Genomic DNA, 21,655 nt, shown 5'->3' on the forward strand with positions numbered 1-21,655 from the left:
CCCTGAATAGTACCAAATTACTGTTACTGCCTGACACATTTCCCTTATCATTTACAGAAGCAGAAAACAGCACATGTCCTAACAGCTCCTTAAGACCATGACCATGTGTTACAGGGTGAGTGATTAGACTAGATCAATTTAAATGAGGCCTTGGTGACGTTGAATGTGTTTGCATTACACATTGCTATCTGAAACAGCACACAGAGCTGAGTACTACACATGAGAGTGTTGGAGAAGCTGCTGCGTGTGTGCGAAGAGTGTGTTTCTGAAGACTGTGTATTGTCTGGTGCAAGACAGATGAGCAAAGAGACTTCCAGAACTGCATGAAGACTGCAGAGATATATGTAACAGTGCATGTGTGCTAAGGGTTATTTTCAGTTTTGAACATATGGCATCTACATGTGCCTTTGCTATTTTGAAAGGGAAATCTACCCTGTTGGTTTCAAATGTTTTAGCTTTTACCTCCAATTTGCGATTAAGTGATATCTGCTGAGTGCTAACCACCACATTTGAAGAAAACAAGCTGTCCCTTTCCTGCAAGTGCATATTTTACAAAACAACTGCAACACAAAATACATCTCTGGCCACAATTCCTATATGCACACAGACTCATGCTGTGTTGGTAGGCACAAAGCACAGGCTGCCCCTTTCCTGGGTCTGCAATCCTTACAGAACAACAACTTCACAAATTAAATCTCAGACAACAATTCCTATATGCACACAGACTCATGCTGTGTTGGTAGGCACAAAACACAGGCTGACCCTTTCCTGGGTCACCAATTCTTACAGAACTAATGCTTTTTTCAAATGTGCTGCCATTTTCCTCTCTTTTCCTTCAAAGTGATTTCTGCTAAATCCTAACCATCACAATTAAAAACAAGCTGTCCTTTTCTTTCAACTGCAAGTCTTACTTTTCAACAGCAACGCAAATTAAATCTCTGTCAATAATTCTTCTCTGCACACAGACTCATGGTTTGATGGTAGGCACAAAACAGTATTCCTCATTGTTACCAGTACACATTAACTTATGGTGAAAACATAGTCCTTAATATCTTACAAGTTCAAGACAGTTAAATATCTCCCAAACCTCAAAATGTAAAACATAACTTTTGAAGAAGATTCACAATTCTAATATTTATCTCAAAAATCACCACATACTTTCCCTCTCAAACTCATAACTCACCTTTGAAATTAGTTAGTTGTTTAAGAAATGTGCCACTCAAACAGCAGACTATCAGAGTCAGAATATCACAGCTCTACACCTCTCTCCTCTCTGCAGAACCAGTAAATGGCAATGTTTCCCTCTCTTTTTTCACACATATACATGTTAATTTCCAATCTCAGTGCTTCCCACTTTTTTCAAATGAAATCACACATTTCTATTGGTTGAAAACTTCAACCCCTTTCCAAATGTACCCTTCCCCCAACTTGACTTCTGCCTGCTACCATAGCAACAGGTCATGGAACACAGGTGTGAGCAGAGAGGTCAGAAGTTCAGCAGACAATGTTTCATTTCCAAAGAGCAAGAGTGCTTGACTTTTCAAACCTAACAGCAAATCCAAACTAATGTTCTTTGCTCACACATTTTTCTGAACCAATACAAAACATGCTTTTTAAAATTTAAACATACAGCCTAGTTTTTAGTGTAGAATGGTTTGAAACAGCCAATGAGTTCTTTTTATAAAAAAAGTATGTGTGCCCCCATTTTTCAACTGTCTTTCATTTCTTATTGCCTTTCTACTGAAAGACACCTCCTGAGTGCATCCAGATCTCCTTTGAAGATGTTCACAGTGTGGATTGTAGGTCACAGCTATGTCTTCTGGAGTGAAAAATTTGCAGAAAAAAGAGGTATGGTGAGAGACCTTGCTTTGCCAAATGTACACATTAAATGGATTGGTCAGAGAGGGTTAAAGTGGCACCAATTAATGCCTTTGGTGAAAACCTTTCTACATCTCCCACAGCCTAACCTTATTATTGTGCACTGTGGTGGTAATGACCTAGGCACTTTATCTGGGGTAGGTCTGGAAATGCTTATTAAGGACACCCTTGTGCAATTGATGTCGCTTTTTCCACAAACTGCCTTTGTATATTCTAATATATGCCAAAGGCAAAAGTGGAACTGGTCCAACCAATTTTGTCCGCAGATTGACAAAGCAAGGAAGCACGTCAACAAATCTATTTCTGCTTTCCTCAGAGACTATGGTATGGGTTCTATATACCACAACAACTTGCGTTACAACATGCAAGACATTTATAGAGGAGATGGTGTACACTTCACTGATGAAGGCAACAGAGTCTTCCTCTTGAACTTTAGACTCTGCATCGGTACTTACTTGTAGGTACCAAAAAACACACAATAAACACAAGGGCTCTTTTTAGAGCCACCTTATATCTTTTTACTTAATTGCGAATTTTTATAATTTTTTTGTTTTTAAAATTTTTTCGGGTGCGCGCTGGGTGCGCGCACTCGGCGATATTTTTTTTCAAAATATAACTCTTTTTTTTTGCCCTACAAGGTCCTACTGTGACCCCCTTACAATGCCTAGTGGGTCAATATCTCCCCACTCTGCCCCCTTATCAAGTTCTCCCCCTTTGTTTATCACCCCCTCTTTATGCGAGAGACAAAATGGCGGCCGCCGCTTCCTGATTTCCACCGATTCGAATGTTTACTGACATCTAACAACCAATCAGAAGTGCGCTCGCGCACGGCAAGGTGCGCGCACAGGACTTGCTCAGTGCGCGCACGGTACGCGCGTACAGATATATATTGATTTAAATGCTAATTTCTCAGGAAATACTGAACAGATTTACACCTGCAAAAGGCACTTCATGGACCTTATGGCTACCTCTCTGCCAAATTTCATATAATTCTGTTCAGCCGTTCGGGCTGTAGCTGCGACTAAAGTCCCTATGGAAAAATGCACGGGGAAAATGCGTTTTGGGACCCCCCTTTTTTCTCGGCCCCCGCTTGACGAATCCCCCCGAAACTTTCAGGGTAGAAGCTGAGCGGAGCGCCCCATTAGTTTTGAAACTTTCGCGAGGATTCGTCAACCGGCGCAAAAGTTATTCAAAATAGAATTTTGAGATTTCCTATGGAAACACGGTCCTAACTATAACTACCTACTGGCGACTGCCAGTAGGTAATATATATATATATATATATATATATATATATATATATATATATATATATATATATATACTCAGTGAATAAACCAGAGGCTACTGGGATGATAGGGTTAGGTTAACATTTCACTCGTACAAATTATAGTTAGATGAGCCCACTATAACTTGTGCCCCTGCAATGCACTATGTATGACCTCGCATATTACATCACTCATGACATGGTCAGTGACATAACTAATGACATTCCTAATGACATCTCAAATAACATCACTTGTGACATCATCCGGTGACTGTGAGCGTTTCTGAAAATGTATACACCAAGTTGTTTTGATGAATCAGTGAGTGTATGAGTACCTGTATGGATGAGTTAGTAGGTGCGTGACTGACTGTATCATTGAGTGATTATACATTTGTCAGTGAATGTATGGGTGTGTGACTAATTTGTGTGAATGTCTGCATCAGTCTGTCAGCTAATGTGCAAGCGGGTGTATAGGTTGGTGAGTAGGGACATGAGTGACTCTATGGATTATTGATTGGTCGTCTGAGTACCTGTATGGGTGTATGTGTGAGTGGATGAGGGTGTTTGTGACTGCCTATGAGTCAGTGGCTGTATCGGTTTGTGAGTGCATCTGTGAGGGGCTATATGTGTGAGTGAATGTGCATATGGCTGTGTCTGTGAGTGAATTGATGTGTCAGTGGTATATGGGTGAGTAACTGCATATGTGAAAGGCAGTATAGGTGACTGTTGGAGTATATAAGTGACTGTATGTGTGAGTGAGTGATTGTGAGAGTGGCTGTATGGATGAGTGTGTGCTGGTGTCAGTGACTGTATAGGTGAGTGAGTATCTGTTATTATCTGTATGAATAAGTGAGTCAGTGTGTGTATAACTGTATAGGTGAGTAAGTGTTTCTGTGATTGACTCTATGGGTGAGTGAGTAGGTATGTGAGTAGCTCTATGGGTGACTGAGAGTGTGTGAGTGGCTGTATGGGTGTATTAGTGGATATATCAGGGACTGAATTAGTGAGTGAGTTGGTGTATGAGGGTCTGTGTGGGTGACTGAGCGGACCTATCAATCATTGAGTTGATGTGTATGTACTGGTATGGTTGTGTCAATAGTTTTGAGAATGGTACTGTTGAAGTTGGAGTGGGTAAGGGAAAGATTATTTTGGGGTGTGAGTAGGTGTGTGAGAGATTCTATGGATGATGTCATCAGTGATGTCATTTGAGATTTCATCAGTGATGTCTCTGACCATGTTATGAGTGATGTAATATGTGAGGTCATAAGCAGTGCATTGAGGGCGCGATTTATAGTTAGCTCAGCTAACTATAACTGCTGAATCTGTCTTTTTTTGTATAAGTGAAATGTCAGCCTAACTATAGCGCCCATGTAATCTTTGTTTTTTTCAGTGTATTTCTAAGATTTATCAAATTATATTTCCCAACTATAATGTCTACGTAACTTATGATTCTTTTATTGAATTTTTAAGGTTTTTAAATTGTATTTTCTATCTAAAATGCCTCTATAATAGGTCTTTTTATAAGCTTGTATTTTCTTCAGCGGATTAATGTTTTGTTTTTTTTCTTTATATTTTTTATATTCACGACGACGTTGCGATACCCGTGGTGCACGTCGCGAAAACAGAAAACAAAAGTAAACACTCAACAAACACATCAAAAAATAATATGTAAAAAAATCCATCCTGAACAATGCCCTCTACTAATTGCTATCTAAATTATTCTTTTTCAAAGCATGTTTAAACTCATATTTCTGTACTAAGTTTCTTTAAAAACCATCTTGCAGACCTATTTTCCATTTTCGCAGTTATTCAGGATGTCGCAATGTCACCGTTAACAGCAACAGTCGTGTCTTTTCCTTTAACTAAAACACATATATATTCACACATATTACAGTATCATACATACTAGGGGTTTATTACTATACACTTTAAACTCCATGTTTTTCTAGTATATTCCTAGAACAACCATCTCTAAAACCTATTTTCTGTTTTTGTGGTGAGGCAAGAGATTGCGATAAACCTTGGTCCTCGCGAATCCCGTGGTTACGTCGTGAAAGAGGAAAAGCAAAAGCAGGAATTCAATAGCGACAACCACATAAAAAAATTATAGATATATTATTAATTCTAATCATCACAGTAGGTAACTCACTAAATATATCTAATATATAAAAACATGTATCAAAATCTCAATATCTCTATAACAATGTGTATTAATGATTCACAATTTTTCTTTATATTTCAAACCAATATTCGCGACAACGTTGGTAGCCGCTGTGATACACAGGGGGCTGCACTGGCGGTCATGTTGTCTTTGCGAATATGCATGCGATTAAAAAAAACAATTTTGGGCACATAACTTATGTCATTCACACCCCAATTCCTCAAACATGGGGTCAGAGTACCTCTACTCTGACCCCTTATGTTAGCTTTTTCAGAAATGTTCAGCACCCGGATCCATAGCCTAGCAAAAAAATGGTGGCCGCAACTTTCTGTTCAGGTTCCTTCCAGCCAATCAAAGCATTACCATTGGCGCATGCATTCCAGAGTAATCACTAAATACTGCGAAATATCTGCGGCCAAAGGAATCACTATAATTTCAAACTTACATTTCTCAACAACTCCTGAATGCATTTACATCAAGTAACCGAAAGGCCCTTTCTTGAACCAACATCTACCTCCCTGCTAATTTGGTGTAGGTCCGCTCAGCGGGTCAGGCTGTAGGTGTGGCTAAAGGTTTCTATGGGAATAAACATTCCAAGTGCACCCTTATTTTCTGCCCCAAATTGTCAGTCCTCACTACACAGATCAATCAATCAATTGTAAGCATGCTACTCACCCGTGAAGGTCTCAAGGCACTGGGGGAGATCACCCCCAAACTTTCCAAGACAACCAGAACCTACATTGACACTTTTTTGGGAAAATTCCATGAAGATTGGACAAACGATGCCAAAGTTCTAGGTAAGTAAAAAATTGATTTTCCTCTGGAAACTTGGTCCTAACTATAACTATAAATATAACTATAACTACCTACCAACAGTAGGTAATATATATCTAATAATATAATATAATATATAATATACTGATGGTAGGTAGTTTCCACAGGAAAATCATTTTTTGACTTACCTAGAACTTTGGCACCATTTGACCAATCTTTATGGAATTTTCCCAAAAAAAGTGTCAATGTACCACCACCAGTAGGTAATATATATATATATATTCACTGAAAAAACCATAGGTTTCACACATGTTATAGTTAGCTGGACATTTTACTCATAAAAAACCTATGAAATTCCCAGGTTATAGTTAGTGCAGGCAACTATAACTCACGCGACCACAATCCTCTGCTGATGGTAATACTGTATTTAGACACTTATTTGCCCATGTCTTCTTCCATTAAATTTTAGCTATACATATATTACAAATATTTTTTTTTCATAAAGACACATATGTCATCAGCAGAGGATTGCGGTCGCGTGAGTTATAGTTGCCTGCACTAACTATAACGGGGGAATTTCATAGGTTTTTTATGAGTAAAATGTCCAGCTAACTATAACATGTGTGAAACCTATGGTTTTTTCAGTGAATTTACAAGGTTTTTAAATGCTAATTCCTAACTATAACGTGTGTGAAACCTATGGTTTTTTCAGTGAATTTGTACGGTTTTTTAAATGCTAAGTTACTTTACGCCATTCGTGGCGTGCGCGCCCACTTAACGCAGTTCGTTCCGTGCGCGCACGGTGCGCTTCGCGCACCGTGCGTGCACAGTGAGCACGCGGTGCGCTTCGCGCACCGCGCGCCCACTTTACGCAGTTAGTGCTGTGCACGCACGGTGGGCACGCGGTGTGCTACATGCACCGCGTGCCCACGTTACGCTGTATAGGCCATGTATGCACGATGCGCTTCGCGCACCGTCCGCACATGGAGGACATATTATGCGCTTCGTTGTGAAAGGTAATCTTTTACATGTTCCACATATATATATAAGTCATGCACAAAAGGTGCCCTGCGGGCACCTTTTGCACATGGGGTGGGGAAAATGTGGATAATTTTTTTTTTATACTTCTTTTTTACCGTACGCGTAGGGTAAGCATAATCGACGTTTTTTCAAAAAAAAATAAAATTGAGTTTTTTGCCTTGGGGGTTCCTTTGGGACACCTTAATCAAGGCTAGGTGGTTAGGAGCTGTCTAAACAGCCCCTTTACATGTTTTTAGCCTTTGTTTTTCCTCCCCCGTCAGAGTGCGAGAGAGAAAATGGCGGCCGCCGCTTCCTGGTTTCGACCGATTCGAATGTTTACTAAGATCTAACAGCCAATCAGAATCGCACTCGCGCACGGCACCGTACGCGTATGGTAAGCTTACCGTAAGCGCACGGTAAGCGCCCCGTAAGCTGCCACAGATATATATATTGATTTAAATGCTATTTTCTCAGGAACTACTGAACAGATTTACACCAGACCTACAAAAGGCACTTCCTTGACCTGTAGACTACCTCTCTGCCAAATTTCAAGTAACTCTGTTCAGCCGTTCGGGCTGTAGCTGTGTCTAAAGGTCCTGTGGAAAAATGCATGGGAAAAACGCATTTTGGGACCCCCCTTTTTTCTCAGCCCCCCCTTGACGAATCCCCCCGAGACTTTCAGGGTACGAGCGGAGCGTAGCGCCCCACCTATTTTGAAATTTTCGTGAGGATTCGTCAACTGGCGCCAAAGTTATTCCAAATAGAATGTTGTGGATTTCCTATGGAAACACAGTCCTAACTATAACTATCTACTGGCGACCGCCAGTAGATAATTAGGGTTCTATATATATATACTTGTGATGAAGCTCCCAAAAGGAGCGAAACGCGTCGTGGAGGACACTGGTCCTAGCACTCATCCATGCTGAAATAAACTGCACTGCATTACCCACTAACCCGGTGTGGGAGACCGTAATTTTCTTCACTAAGGAGTTGGGAGGTCCGTGCCTGTGGTTTCCGCCCTTCAATTCGGTGGAACAGGACGTTCTAAAAAAAATAAATATATATATATATATATGTATATATATGTATATATATATATATATTCACTGAAAAAAGCATAGGTTTCAGGCACGTTATAGTTAGAAATGAGCATTTAAAAAACCTTAGAAATTCACTGAAAAAACCATAGGTTTCAGGGATGTTATAGTTAGTTGGACATTTCACTTGTACAAAACCAGAGAAATTCCGCTGTTATAGTTAGTTCAGCTAACTATAATTCGCGCCCCCGCAATGCACTGCTGATGACGTCACAAATTACATCATTCATGACATGGTCAGTGACATCACTGATAACATCACTAATGACATCACTGATGACATCACTGATGACATCATCCAGTGACTGTGTGTTTCTGTAAAGTTTAAATATGTTTTATATATATGCCAAGGCGTTTTGATTGGTTGCCTGAGTATTTGTATGAGAGATTGAGTGTGTGTATGGGTAGGTGGGAGGTGTGTGACTGTGCATAGATGTGTGAGTGGTTGATTCATTGGGTGTATGGGTTCAAGAGTGTATGTGGAAACAGCTGTATGGGTGGGTGAATGTGTGTATGGATGTGTTGGTGAGTGAATGGATATCTCAGTGGTACATGTCCAAGTATCTACATATGGAAAAGGCAGTGTATGTGAGAGTAGGAGTATATAAATGACTATACGTGAGAGTCAGTGATTGTGTGGGTGGCTGTATGGAGGGTGTGTACTTGTATCAGTGATTCTATAAGAGATTAAGTATGCGTTAGTATCTGTATGGATAAGTGAGGTGGTGTGTGGATAACTGTATAGGTGAGTAAATGGGAATGTGATTGATTCTTTGAATGACTGACTAGGTGTGTGAGTAACTCCATGGCGGTGTGTGAGTGTCTGTATAGGTGTATGAGTGCATATGATAGTGTTGTATTGATGAGTGACTGCATGTATGAGTGATTGTATGACTGAATGAGTGGATGTGTGTGTACTGGTATTGGTGTGTCGATGGTTTCGAAAATGGTAGTCTGTAGTTTACAGTGGGTGTATCAAAGGTGATATTAGAGTGTGAGGAGGTGCATCAGATTTTCAGGTGGATGATGTCATCAGTGATGACACCTCAAATGACATCAGTGATGTAATCAGTGATGTCACTGACCATGTCATGAATGATGTAATATTTGACGTCATCAGCAGTACATACCAACTCACTGATTCTTAGGTTTACACACACATCCACTCACTCACGAATGCAGTCACTCATACTTATGGTCACTCAGTACAGGACTTTCATATGCACTCATACACCTATATAGACACTCACACACCACCACTCATCCATAGAGGTACTCACAACCTAGTCAGTCATGCAAATTAATTAATCACACTGCCATTTACTCACCTATACAGTTATACACACACCAGCTCAATTACTCATACAAATACTAGCACATTCTTACGCTCTTATACAATCAATGATACATGCACACACTCATCAATACAGCCACTTCACAATCACACACTCTCACTTATAGCCATTTATGTACTCCAACACACATATATACTGCCTTTCACATATGTAGTTACTCACACATGTATCACTGTAATATACATTCACTCGCTAACACACCCATACACACACTCACCCACCCATACAGTCCATCACAGATGCACTCTTGAAACCATGCACCCAGTGAATCACCCACTCACACATCTATGCACAGAGTCACACCCACCCCACCCACACAAACACTCAGGTACCCATACAGATACTCAGACAACCAATCAATAACCCATATAGACACTCATGTAGCTATTCGCAAACCCATGCAGCCGCTTACACACCTCAGACAGACGGATACAGACATTCACACAGTTTAGTCACTAACCCATGCATTCAGTAAGATACGTTTAATCACTAACTTGTAGAGTCAGTCACGCACCTACTAAATCATCCATTCAGACACTTATACACCCACTCATTCTTCAATACGCCTTTCCCTATATATATATTAAACATATTTAAACTTTACAGAAACACACAGTCACTGGATCATGTCATCAGTGATGTCATTTAATATGTCATCAGTGATGTCATCAGTGATGTCACTGACCCTATCAAGAGTGATGTAATATGTGATGTCATCAGCAGTGCATTGCGGGGGCGCGAGTTATAGTTAGCTGAACTAACTATAACGGGGGAATTTCTCTGGTTTTATACGAGGGAAATGTCCAACTAACTATAACTTTACCTAAAACCTAAGGCTAGGAAGCACTCGAACACCACCGAAGGCTTCAAGCATCAGCCTTTATTGAAAGGTATGGAAAACATGCCTCCGCAGATACCTTTAGCAAACACACGCCTGCCCGATGCGTTTCGATAACTCTTCTTCAGAGGCTTCTGGCGAATGAAGTGCACTGCCGCACCTCCTTCTTCTCTCCATCGATAGCGCACCCCCTGATGGGCTGCTTTGTATAAGACAGCACTTAGAATATTGGGAGTTGTAGTGTCGGTTTAAGGTGCAATGTTCTGCCAGCTTTGAAAGACCCGCAAATGGGCCTCCGCATCTGGTGTTTTCCTAATCCTGTACGATGGTGCACCGCAACGGGGCTGGCAGGATGACAGTCCCTGTAGCTGCCAAGTTCATGGGATGGTGCATTCCTGACGGCACGGCAACCGTCGTTAAATTAAGGCTCTAGCTTGGGTCCGTAGACTAGGAAGCACTCGAACACCACCAAAGGGTCTCAAACTCAAAATATGTCCTGGTCCGCAAACAGAGTTGCTGGTGCCCACCACCTGCAGGCACCATCACAAATTAAGCACTGTATTAAATCTTCCCATGGCCACACAAATTTGGGCACCGTTAGTCCTCATGATACAATCCTTTAACAATGGCAGCTGGCACTATGTAAATGCAGACATTGCAGAGGGAAAGCTTTTCTATAAAAGCAATGCAGTGCTATCCAACAGAAAGACAAGACAGCAGGTCCAGTTCCAGGAATTTTTATCTGGATGGGCCAAGTGAGCTGTAACAAGATATCAGAAAATTAAATGCACACATTAGTCACCCTGCCGTGCTGATGAGAGTGAAGTCAGCCCAGCACAATCTCTTACTTGAGATAGCATGAAAGCACCTGGCAGAGAACAGACAGACAAACATAGGCTTGTAGGCATTGAAAACCCACATTAAGTGCCTGCTTTATTGTTCAATGGACAGTTACTCCATCCCAAACGTGACGCATATCCCATCCACCATATTATAAGTTCATTATATCCAGTGGCAATTGTGGTACGACGGGCTGGATAGCCATCACGTTTGTGGCCGAGTAACCCATCTGCTGAACTGTAAATCAGGCCCTAATTCTTAGGTAATGGGGCGGCCTTTATGATTCCCTCTTAGCTGCTCATCCAATAGTAAGTAAGTAAGTAACCCGGTATTTTTAAAGTGCAAACTAATCACCCATAAGGGTCTCAAGGCTCTGGGGGCTGTCGGGGAGATTAAGAGAGCTGTTGCCCAGGGTCACATGGTGTTGGGCTGAGCTGCCGCCAGCGCCGCACCTCTCCGATGCCAATGAGGCATGCACTGCCACTATCTGAATAGTTTAATTCATGCCACATTCTACTATGTAACACTGTGCTACTGCACCTTCTGCATCATTGGCTGGTAAGCCCCTGTCCCCAGTCACCCAACACACACCGCCCAGCACAGCTTGCTTCAGGCATGAGGTACGGCTGCCACCTGGCCTTTTAGTTTACAGGCATGATCATTATTTGAAAACAAAGCACTTTAAAGGTGCTGTAGAGGTTCTCTAAGGACCCGTTACTGAAAATTAAAGTAACCTGAACTGAGAAAAACACATCACGTTCGGCCATCGACATGGAGAAAGCACTCAACAGGCACGTTGTCCATGGCCTCTTCTGCTGTGACTGGGAGGGCCCAAAGTCATGTTTGAGGGGGGCCTGCCCCCCCCACCCTACCCCATTTCTGAATATACCTAAACTGTTTGCAGATTGTGAATTTCCTGCTGTGGTATCATGCCACATATGATAGGCAGCCGGATAGTTCCAATGTGGGAGTTGCTATATACAAACTAGAGAAGGAGGAGGTGCACTTTAATGGCTAGAATGCTTGGCAACCTAGGGGCCTAGATTTGAATCCTGGCGTCCTTGCTTAGTTAAACATCGCCTGATTTTGAGCAAATCACTTAATCTCCTTGTGGCTAAAAATAAGATAATTGTTTAGTACCGTTTGAGGTACACAAGTTCGATCATTCCCCAGTACCTTACATATTGTAACACTCTCTGTTGCTGCCTAACTAGGTTCATGTGAAATAAATACCCTTGTGATATAAAAATACATACAGTGAAGTATTTGGGTGCCGTTTCGTGGCGTGCCCCAGGAGGGTAGGCAACTCTGAATCAGGCACTTAAGGTAAGCTGCCTCCAGCTTTGGACAGATGGGAAAAATGAGTCCCAGGAAAAGGAAGTGATTGGTGCAGGATCACAACTTATGGTCAGGTGGGGAAGCCAGGATTCGAAGACCAGGTCCCCTGGATAGCTTGGGACTTTTATCCATTGGGCCACATCTGTACCCTGTAGCAGCCAGCAAGAATGTATTATTTCTATTGTGCTCTCCTACCTCCTTTCAAGGCCTTAGGAATAGTGCACAGTGTAGTGCACATGCAGTGGTTTCTGACTCCAAGTCAATATCCTGGGGTTTCAGCGCCTGCCTTTAAGGCGGGAACTGTGCAGAAATGTCACTCAATGTGAGACTCAACGACTACCCGAGGTAACTACTCAGACTTGAGAAATAGGCCACCTCAAAATGCAGAAACTGACTCATATCTTTGGCAGACAGCAGACCACCCATAGAAAGGAGCTTCATGGAGCTGTACGTTTTTAATGAGTGTTAAATATTGCCTTACAGATATGTATCTTATATGTATGTGATACTCAAAGGTGCGCCATGCCACATCAGAGACAGACATAGGGCTTGGGCAGGGCCCCGTGAACGGTGCGGTCCCTCTGCACAGGGGCTGCATTTGGGTCCCTCAGTATCCAAGGCAATCAAGGGGGCTGGACTGCTACAAAATCAACCCAGCGGTGAGTTGCAGAGGCACGACTTAGGAGCCCTGCCCCACGGCCTAGGTATCGAAGGAGTAAATATCTCAGAACCCTTCACCTTAGTATGGCTCCTCCCTGATGGAGGCAGTGGTGAGTGAATGACTTAAAGTTTTAGATAACAGCAGAATCGAGACCACGGACAACTTCTCCTACCTAGGAATACATTTTGACCGGAGGGGAAATTGGCATACAGCGATAAACGCTAGAAATTTGGCCCTCATCCGAGCTATTGGCGCGCTAAAACAGTTCTCAGCTAAATTAGGTGGCAGATCAGTGAAAGAGCTGATTGTTCTTTATAAGGCTAAATGTATTTCTACTGCCACCTATGGAGCTGGTCTCTGGGGTATTGAAAATGCACAACTATTACAAAAAACTGAAAATCAATTCTTGTGCTACTTATTAGGAGTTTCAAAATCTACATCGACCTATTTTATACACATTGAATTGGGTCTGCTGTATATTCTAGATATTATTAAAATTGCGCCTATACTCTTGTGGCATAAGATTTGGGTTACTCCGGAGACCAAACTTAATAGAGACTTGATTACTGATTGTCTCAACCTCGACGGATTAACCAACATAAAATGGCTCACATATGTAAAAAATATGATGACTGACCTTGGCCACCCTGAGTTTTTTATGAAGCCTTCAACCATGGAATTGGTCTCTAGGAAGACCTTAAGAGAGCTGGCTTTAAACCATCTCATAACTAAAAGATGGAATCTGGAAAAAATAAAAAATACAGTTCTCAACTACCAAAAAATAACCATGCAAGAAGGCCTCCAAAATTATTTATTAACTCAGCCTTCTTGTTATGCTCGAATGCTTCTCACTCGCCTTAGATTCGGAAATTTTTATCGTATGATTGCTTTCCCTCTCTGCAACTCTTGGTCGAATGAACTCCCACCCTGCCCCTGTGATGATATCTCTGCTCAATCCAATATTCATTGCGTCCTCTTTTGTAAATTCTATCAGCTGCCCAGGGGGGCATTTCTGAAACCACTTTTAAAGTCCTGGGGATTACGTACTTGTAGGTTGGCTATGATTAGGTTATTACAGCTGGACAATGAATGTACCATTATCGCATTAACAAGCTTTTTAAAGCTGGCTGTTAAGTTTCGGAGCTCAATGTACTAATTTTAACTGGATTCTTTTGTAATTCGATGAACTTTTCATTAACAGGGGACTATACCGATTGACTTTGACTATGTATAATCAAATCATTTTTAGAATTTTTATCTTTATATATATGTATGAATATTCTGATGTACGCTTTTATGATTTTAATCTCAAAATCGAATAAAGCTTTCTTGATTGATTGATTGACTTAAAGTGTGAGTGAGTCCCCGGATTTACCTGTGTCCTGCAAGCAGCCACTGCAGCAGGTATTCCATGCTGTAAAGTATGTTATTGTCATTAAATGACGCAATTAAAAAAGTACTCATTCATTCATTAAATCACCCCTCTCACTTCGGTTCTTCCATGTCTGAAACAACACTAGAATTTCATTTTTTTTTAATGACCCTATACAAGTAATAGCACACGCGTAAAAAAGTGCCTTTTCTTACTGAAACAATATCTAGCACTCACCCCGGCACAATAAAAAGCATTTTATCGACCTCAGAAATACGGACTGGGGAGTCGGTGTTAAAATGTTAATTGCAGGTTGAACACAGACCTCCGGAGCGGTCGCTTAACCCACTGAGCTGCCTTACAGATGCACATCACCCCGTTCCCAAGGGCCAGTATTGTGTGATGCAGGGCGACAGAACGGCACTCTTCAGGTTGTGCTGCAGACTTTGAAACAGCTAATGGCCTCGAAGCACAGGTTTGATGGGATGCCCGGGAGCAGGTGCGTCAGCGTGATCCCTGGAAACCACAGATGCACGCTGATCTTCAGCAGATGGGACTTGGGCTAAACCAGAGTTAATGAAGCTGCGCTGGTTACATTGTAACTTGGTAATCAATCAATCAGCGGCATTTGTATAGCGCACTACTCACCCGGAGGGTCTCAAGGCGCTGGGGGGGGGGAACGTTACTGCTCGAACAGCCAGGTCTTGAGTTGCTTCCTGAAGGCGAGATGGTCCTGGGTTGTCCGGAGGTGGATGGGGAGGGAGTTCCATGTCTTGGCCGCTAGGTAGGAGAAGGATCTTCTTCCGGCGGTGGCTCTGTGGATGCGTGGGACGGCGGCAAGAGCGAGGCTGGCGGAGCGGAGCTGGCGGGTGGGCTGGTGGAAGGTCAGGCGGTTGTTGAGGAGCTTGGGGCCCCGGTCGTGGAGGGCCTTGTGTGCGTGGGTGAGGAGTCTGAACGTGATCCTTTTGCTGACAGGGAGCCAGGGAAGGTCTCTCAGATGTCCGGAGATGTGGCTGTGACGGGGGATGTCCAGGATGAGTCGAGCTAAGGCGTTCTGGATCCGTTGGAGTTTCTTCTGGAGTTTGGTGGTGGTGCCGGCGTAGAGGGCGTTCCTGTAGTCCAGCCGGCTGGTGACGAGGGCCTGGGTGACCGTCTTCCTGGTCTCGGTGGGGATCCAACGGAAGATCTTTCGCAGCATGCGCAGGGTGTTGAAGCACGAGGACGAGACGGCGTTGACTTGTCTGGACATTGAGAGGGAGGAGTCCAGGATGAAGCCCAGGTTGCGTGCGTGGTCTGTTGGCTTGGGGGTGGCGCCCAGGGCAGGGGGCCACCAGGAGTCGTCCCAGGCGGAGGGTGATGACCCCAGGATGAGAACCTCCATCTTGTCTGAGTTCAGTTTCAGGCGGCTGTTCTTCATCCATTCGGCGACGTCTTTCATCCCTTCGTGTAGGCTGGCTCTGGCGGTGTCCGTGTCGTTGGTGAGGGAGAGGATCAGCTGGGTGTCATCGGCGTAGGTGATGATCTTGAGGTTGTGTTGGCGTGCGATGGCTGCGAGGGGGCTCATGTAGACGTTGAAGAGGGTGGGGCTGAGCGATGACCCCTGAGGAACGCCGCAGATGACTTCAGTGGCCGCGGACCGGAACGGGGGAGGCGGACTCTCTGGCTTCTTCCGGCGAGGAATGAGGTGATCCACTCTAGGGCCTTCTCCTGGATTCCGGTGCTGTTCAGGTGTTGTACCAGGGTGCGGTGGCAGACAGTGTCGAATGCTGCGGAGAGGTCCAGGAGGATGAGGGCCGCTGTTTCCCCATTGTCCAGTAGGGATCTGATGTCATCTGTGGCTGCGATGAGGGCGGTCTCCGTGCTGTGGTTGACTGCGAGTGTTCGAGGGAGCCGTTGGTCTCAAGGAAGGTGGCTAGCTGTCTGTTGACGGTCTTCTCGATGACTTTGGCGGGTATACAATAATACACTGATAAACTGATAACCCGTAATACTATATAAATTGGCAGCGCCCCCGGGACCTGGCCAACACGGGGACTTTTTTCAAACGAAGCGCGGGAGCCTGCGTTTCATTTTTTAAAATAATTTCGGCAGGTTTCGCGACCCCATCGTATTTCCGCCTAAGTTATTTTTAAAAAAAATGCTTTTTTGGCCCTGGGGGTCCATTTGGGACCCCCAGAGCAGGCCTAGTGGGTCAGGGTGTTTCTACCCTGCCCCGTTTTCTTGTTTTTTAATGTTTATTCTACTGTTTTCTTGTGACTCAGTTCTACTAGTTTGGAGTGTTGACAGCCAATTAGAATAAAGCTTATGGTAAGGTGGGTCCGCGGATCCACCACGGCCATAGATATCAAAACTTTTATTTTTTGATTTTCTGAGCAACTACTGAACGGATTTACACCATTTAAAAAAAAGGTCTCTTTCTGAACTAAGGGCTACCTTTTTGCCAAATGTGCTGTCATTCCGTTCAGCAGTTCGAGCTGTAGCCGTGTCTAAAGTTTCTTATGGGAAATTGATTTTCCGACCTCTTTTTTTTTCAATTTCTCAGGAACTACTGAACGGATTTACACCATTTAACAAAAAGGTCTCTTTCTGAACCAAGGGCTACCTTTTTGCCAAATTTGGTGTAATTACATTTAGCAGTTCGAGCTGTAGCCGTGTCTAAAGTTTCCTATGGAAAATAACATGAAGAAAACATGTTTTGGGACCTCCCTTTTTTCTCGGCCCCCGCTTGACGAATCACCCCGAAACTTTCAAAACAGAAGCTGACCGGAGCGCCCCACGAGTTTTGAAAAGTTTGCAAAGATTCGTCATCCGGCGCCAAAGTTATTGGGTAAACAAAAAACGCTTTTCCTATGGAAACTAGGTCCTAACTATAACTTTCTACTGGGGACCTCCAGTAGATAATATATATCTCTCTCTCCCCCCCATATATATATATATATATATATATATATATATATATATATCTATATATATATTACCTACTGGCAGTCGCCAGTAGGTAGTTATAGTTAGGACCTATTTTCCATAGCAAATCCGCAACATTCTATTTGGAATAACGTTGGTGCCGATTGACGAATTGGCCAGCTCTGGTCTGCTCCTATTCTGAAAATTTCACGGTGATTCGTCAAGCGGGTGCTGAGAAAAAAGGGTGTCCCAAATCGCGTTTTCCCCATGCATTTTCCCTTAGGACCTGTTGACGCAGCTACAGCCCGAACTGCTGAACGGAATTACACCAAATTTGGCAAAGAGGTAGTCCTCAGTTCAGACTCGTGCCTTTTGCTTAAATGGTGTAAATCAGTTCAGTAGTTCCTGAGAAAATTAGAGTTAAAAAGATAGATATATCTGGGCGGAGCCTAACCACACATCTCATCGTGAGATCTGATTGGCTGTCAGTACTTCATCCAAGAAGTGTTGGCAGCCATCTTGGGACCAATATACATGATAGCACCTCATTAAAAAGCATTGCAGTTAATAGTAGGTTTTGAGACTTTAGTTACATTATAAATCATTTGTTGATGGTACCATACTCATTTTAGGAATTGTGGTGTGTTCTAAGGTGATTTTATCATGTAAAAAAGCCTTCTGCTGTGATATCATGAATCATGTTTGAGAGAAAACTATTTTCTCATGCTTTTCCCACAGAGGTTTGGAAGGTGATCTATAAGCTAAACTGAGAGCATATTTTCTGTAAATTCACATTATCTTTCTCAGTCATGTGAGAATGAAGTCTGACATTCTCAGTAAAACATGTACATCCGACAAGGGCAGAGACTGTCAGTTGATTCCTTTGTGTTCTACTGCAGCTTCCCAGAGTGTTCTAAAGAACAACTAGAGCGCTAACAGTCCTACTTATTACAAACGTATTGCACACCTGAAGCCATCTTGATTGGAATAAAGTGGTAACTCTTAAAACATTTAATTTAAAAAGGAACACAATTAGGGGGTTCATTTTGCCATAGAAAGTATGATTAGTGCTGCAGAAAGAAAAATTAGGGCACATTTTGAGTGACTTCTCAAATCCTCTTCTATTTCATTAAAAAATTCTGACATGTAGACTGAAACATGCACTTTCAATACCAGCAGCAGATTTCCCTGGTGAGCAGTAGCTTTACTACAGTGATCTAATAAGCAACTAGAGTGCTAACATTCTGAATTTATGGTAAATGTGTGACACATTTGAATGCCTTCTTGATGGAATCAAAGTAAAAAACTGAAAGTATTTCCTACTGAGGAGACTGTAGTAAATGAGGACTTAGGAAACTTCATAACAAATAAGTCTCCCAAAATGGCCACTAGAGACAAAAGAGCCCAAATGTAGCCCAAATATCACCCAGATGTAGCCCAATTATAGCCCAATGACAGAATGTCCCAGAGTGTTCTAACGAACAACTAGAGCGCTAACAGTCTTACTTATGACAAAAGTATGGCACACCTCAAGCCATCTTGATTGGAATAAAGTGGTAACACTTAAAACATTTAATTTACAAAGGAACAAAATGAGGGGGTTCATTTTGCCATAGAAATTATGATTAGTGCTGCAGAAAGAAAAATTAGGGCACATTTTGACTTCTCAAATCCTCTTCTATTTCATAAAAAAATTCTGACATGCAGACTGAAACATGCACTTTGAATACCAGCAGCAGACTTCCCTGGTGAGCAGTAGCTTTACTACAGTGATCTAATGAGCAACTAGAATACTAACATTCAGAATTTATGGCTAATGTATGACACATCTGAATGCCTTCTTGATGGAACCAAAATAAAAAACTAAAAGTATTTCCTACTGAGGAGACTGTAGTAAATGAGGAAATTAGAAACTTCATAACAAATAAATCTCCCAAGATGGCCACCAGAGACAAAAGAGCCCAAATGTAGCCCAAATATCGCCCAGATGTTGCCCAAGTATAGCCCAATGACAGAATGTCCCAGAGTGTTCTTAAGAACAACTAGAGCGCTTACTGTCTTACTTATGACAAAAGTATGGCACACCTGAAGCCATCTTTATTGGAATAAACTGGTAACACTTAAAACATTTAATTTAAAAAGGAACACAATGAGGGGGTTCATTTTGCCATGGACATTATGATTAGTGCTGAAGAAAGAAAAATTAGGGCACATGTTGAGTGACTTCTCAAATCCTCTTCTATTTCATTAAAAAATTCAGTATGCAGACTGAAACATACACTTTTAATACCAGCAGCAGACTTCCGTGGTGAGCAGTAACTTTACTACAGTGATCTAATGAGCAACTAGAGTGCTAACATTCAGAATTTATGGCAGATGTGTGACATATCTGAATACCTTCTTGATGGAATCAAAGTAAAAAAATGAAAGCATTTCCTACTGAGGAGACTGCAGTAAATGAGGAAATGAGGAAACTTCATAACAAATAAATCTCCCAAGATGGCCACCAGAGACAAAAGAGCCCAAATGCAGCGCAAATATCACCCAGATGTAGCCCACATGTAGCCCAATGACAGAAGTGTGCAAAACACTTATTTTTTGTGTTTTTGCAGTTTTATATAGTGCAGATTTGTCAGGTATAGGAGTGCTTTACATGAGCATTGGTTACATCACACAAGATCAAATTCATTTTAGTTGTAGACATGGGGAGATTAAGTGATTTGACCAGAATCACAGAATGTTGAGCGGAAGCAGAAACTCCAACCTGGTTCCCCAGTTGCAAAGTCTGCAGCTCTGGAAGAAACACCACATCCTCTACCCTAGGTGCATCTAATCAAGTGGTCAACTGGATAAAAAAACATAAAGATTACAAATAATTTAAAAGTTCTTTGTCGCTATTTGAAAACTCAGAAAATATGTCCTCATTTTAGTTTTTTAGAGCACTAACCATAATTTTGATGCAAATAAGACCCTCTCATATGTGTAATTTCTAAAGGAATTGCTCTAGGTATTACAGTTTTGATTACATCAAGATGACGTCAGGCGTTCCACACTTTTGTAATAAATATAGAATGTTAGCAATCTAGTTGTTCATTGTGATACTGTTGAGAGGCAGAGGCCAGGGGCACGGACTCTGAAAATTGAATGCAGGTAGGAGAGTGCAGAGGCAACAATTTGACCACACTGGGCAGGCAGGAAGGGCAGTGGCAGCACAACAGACTATGGTGGGCAGTGGAAAGGGGGGCAGGGGCAACAAACCAACAATACACGACTGGCAAGAGAGGCTGTGACAATATAATAGACCATTGTGGGCAGAAGGAAGAGGCAGTGGTAGTACAACCATACATGCCAACAGACCTGTTTCAGCCAGGAAACGTCCAATGTTTTTAAACTCAAATGGGCTTTATTTGATCTGTCTCCTGTCTACAATCTCCTCTTTTTCAATGTAACTCAAAGGGGAAAATCAATACCCCAGTTTTTTTCTCCAAAATCTCCCTCTTACCAAGTTCAAAATGTTCGCAAGTATGGTACATTGGATCATGGTAGGCAGGAGTAATTGGGGTAGGGACATGGACTCGGATAACAGAGGACAGGAGGGACATGGAGAGGTGCACCAAACTGACCCTACAGGGCAGGCATCAGGGTTTGCAGCAGCACAATACACCACACAGGGCATGAAGGCGGGAGTGCAGCACAACAATCCATAAAAAGCAATAGGGAGGGGACAGGACCATGCACATGGACAACAGAGAACAGAGGGGAAAGAGGCAATGGTAGCTAGCTGACCATAATGGATAGACAGGAGGGAAAGCTGCAGCATAACAGACCATAAAGGGCAGGAGGGAAGGATCAGGGGCATTACAATGGAACAGACAAGCCAGGAGGGAGGGAAAAGGGGTCTGCACATGGAAACAGAGGGCTGGGGGCAAGGGGGCAGAGCAGGAGCAGCAAGATGACCATGGAGGTCAGGCAGGATGGGCACTAGAAACAAGACACACCATGGAGAGCAACAATGAGACTATGATGCATACACACAGACCATGGAGGGAAGGTGGGAGGGGGTCAGGGGCAGCTAGCTGACCACACCGGGAAGGTGGGAGGGGCCGTGGCAGCACAGAAGACCATGCATGGCAAGCGGGAGGGTTAGTGG

The sequence above is a fragment of the Triturus cristatus genome, chromosome 6 (assembly GCF_964204655.1).
Source record: "Triturus cristatus chromosome 6, aTriCri1.1, whole genome shotgun sequence".
Taxonomy (NCBI): Eukaryota; Metazoa; Chordata; class Amphibia; order Caudata; family Salamandridae; genus Triturus; species Triturus cristatus.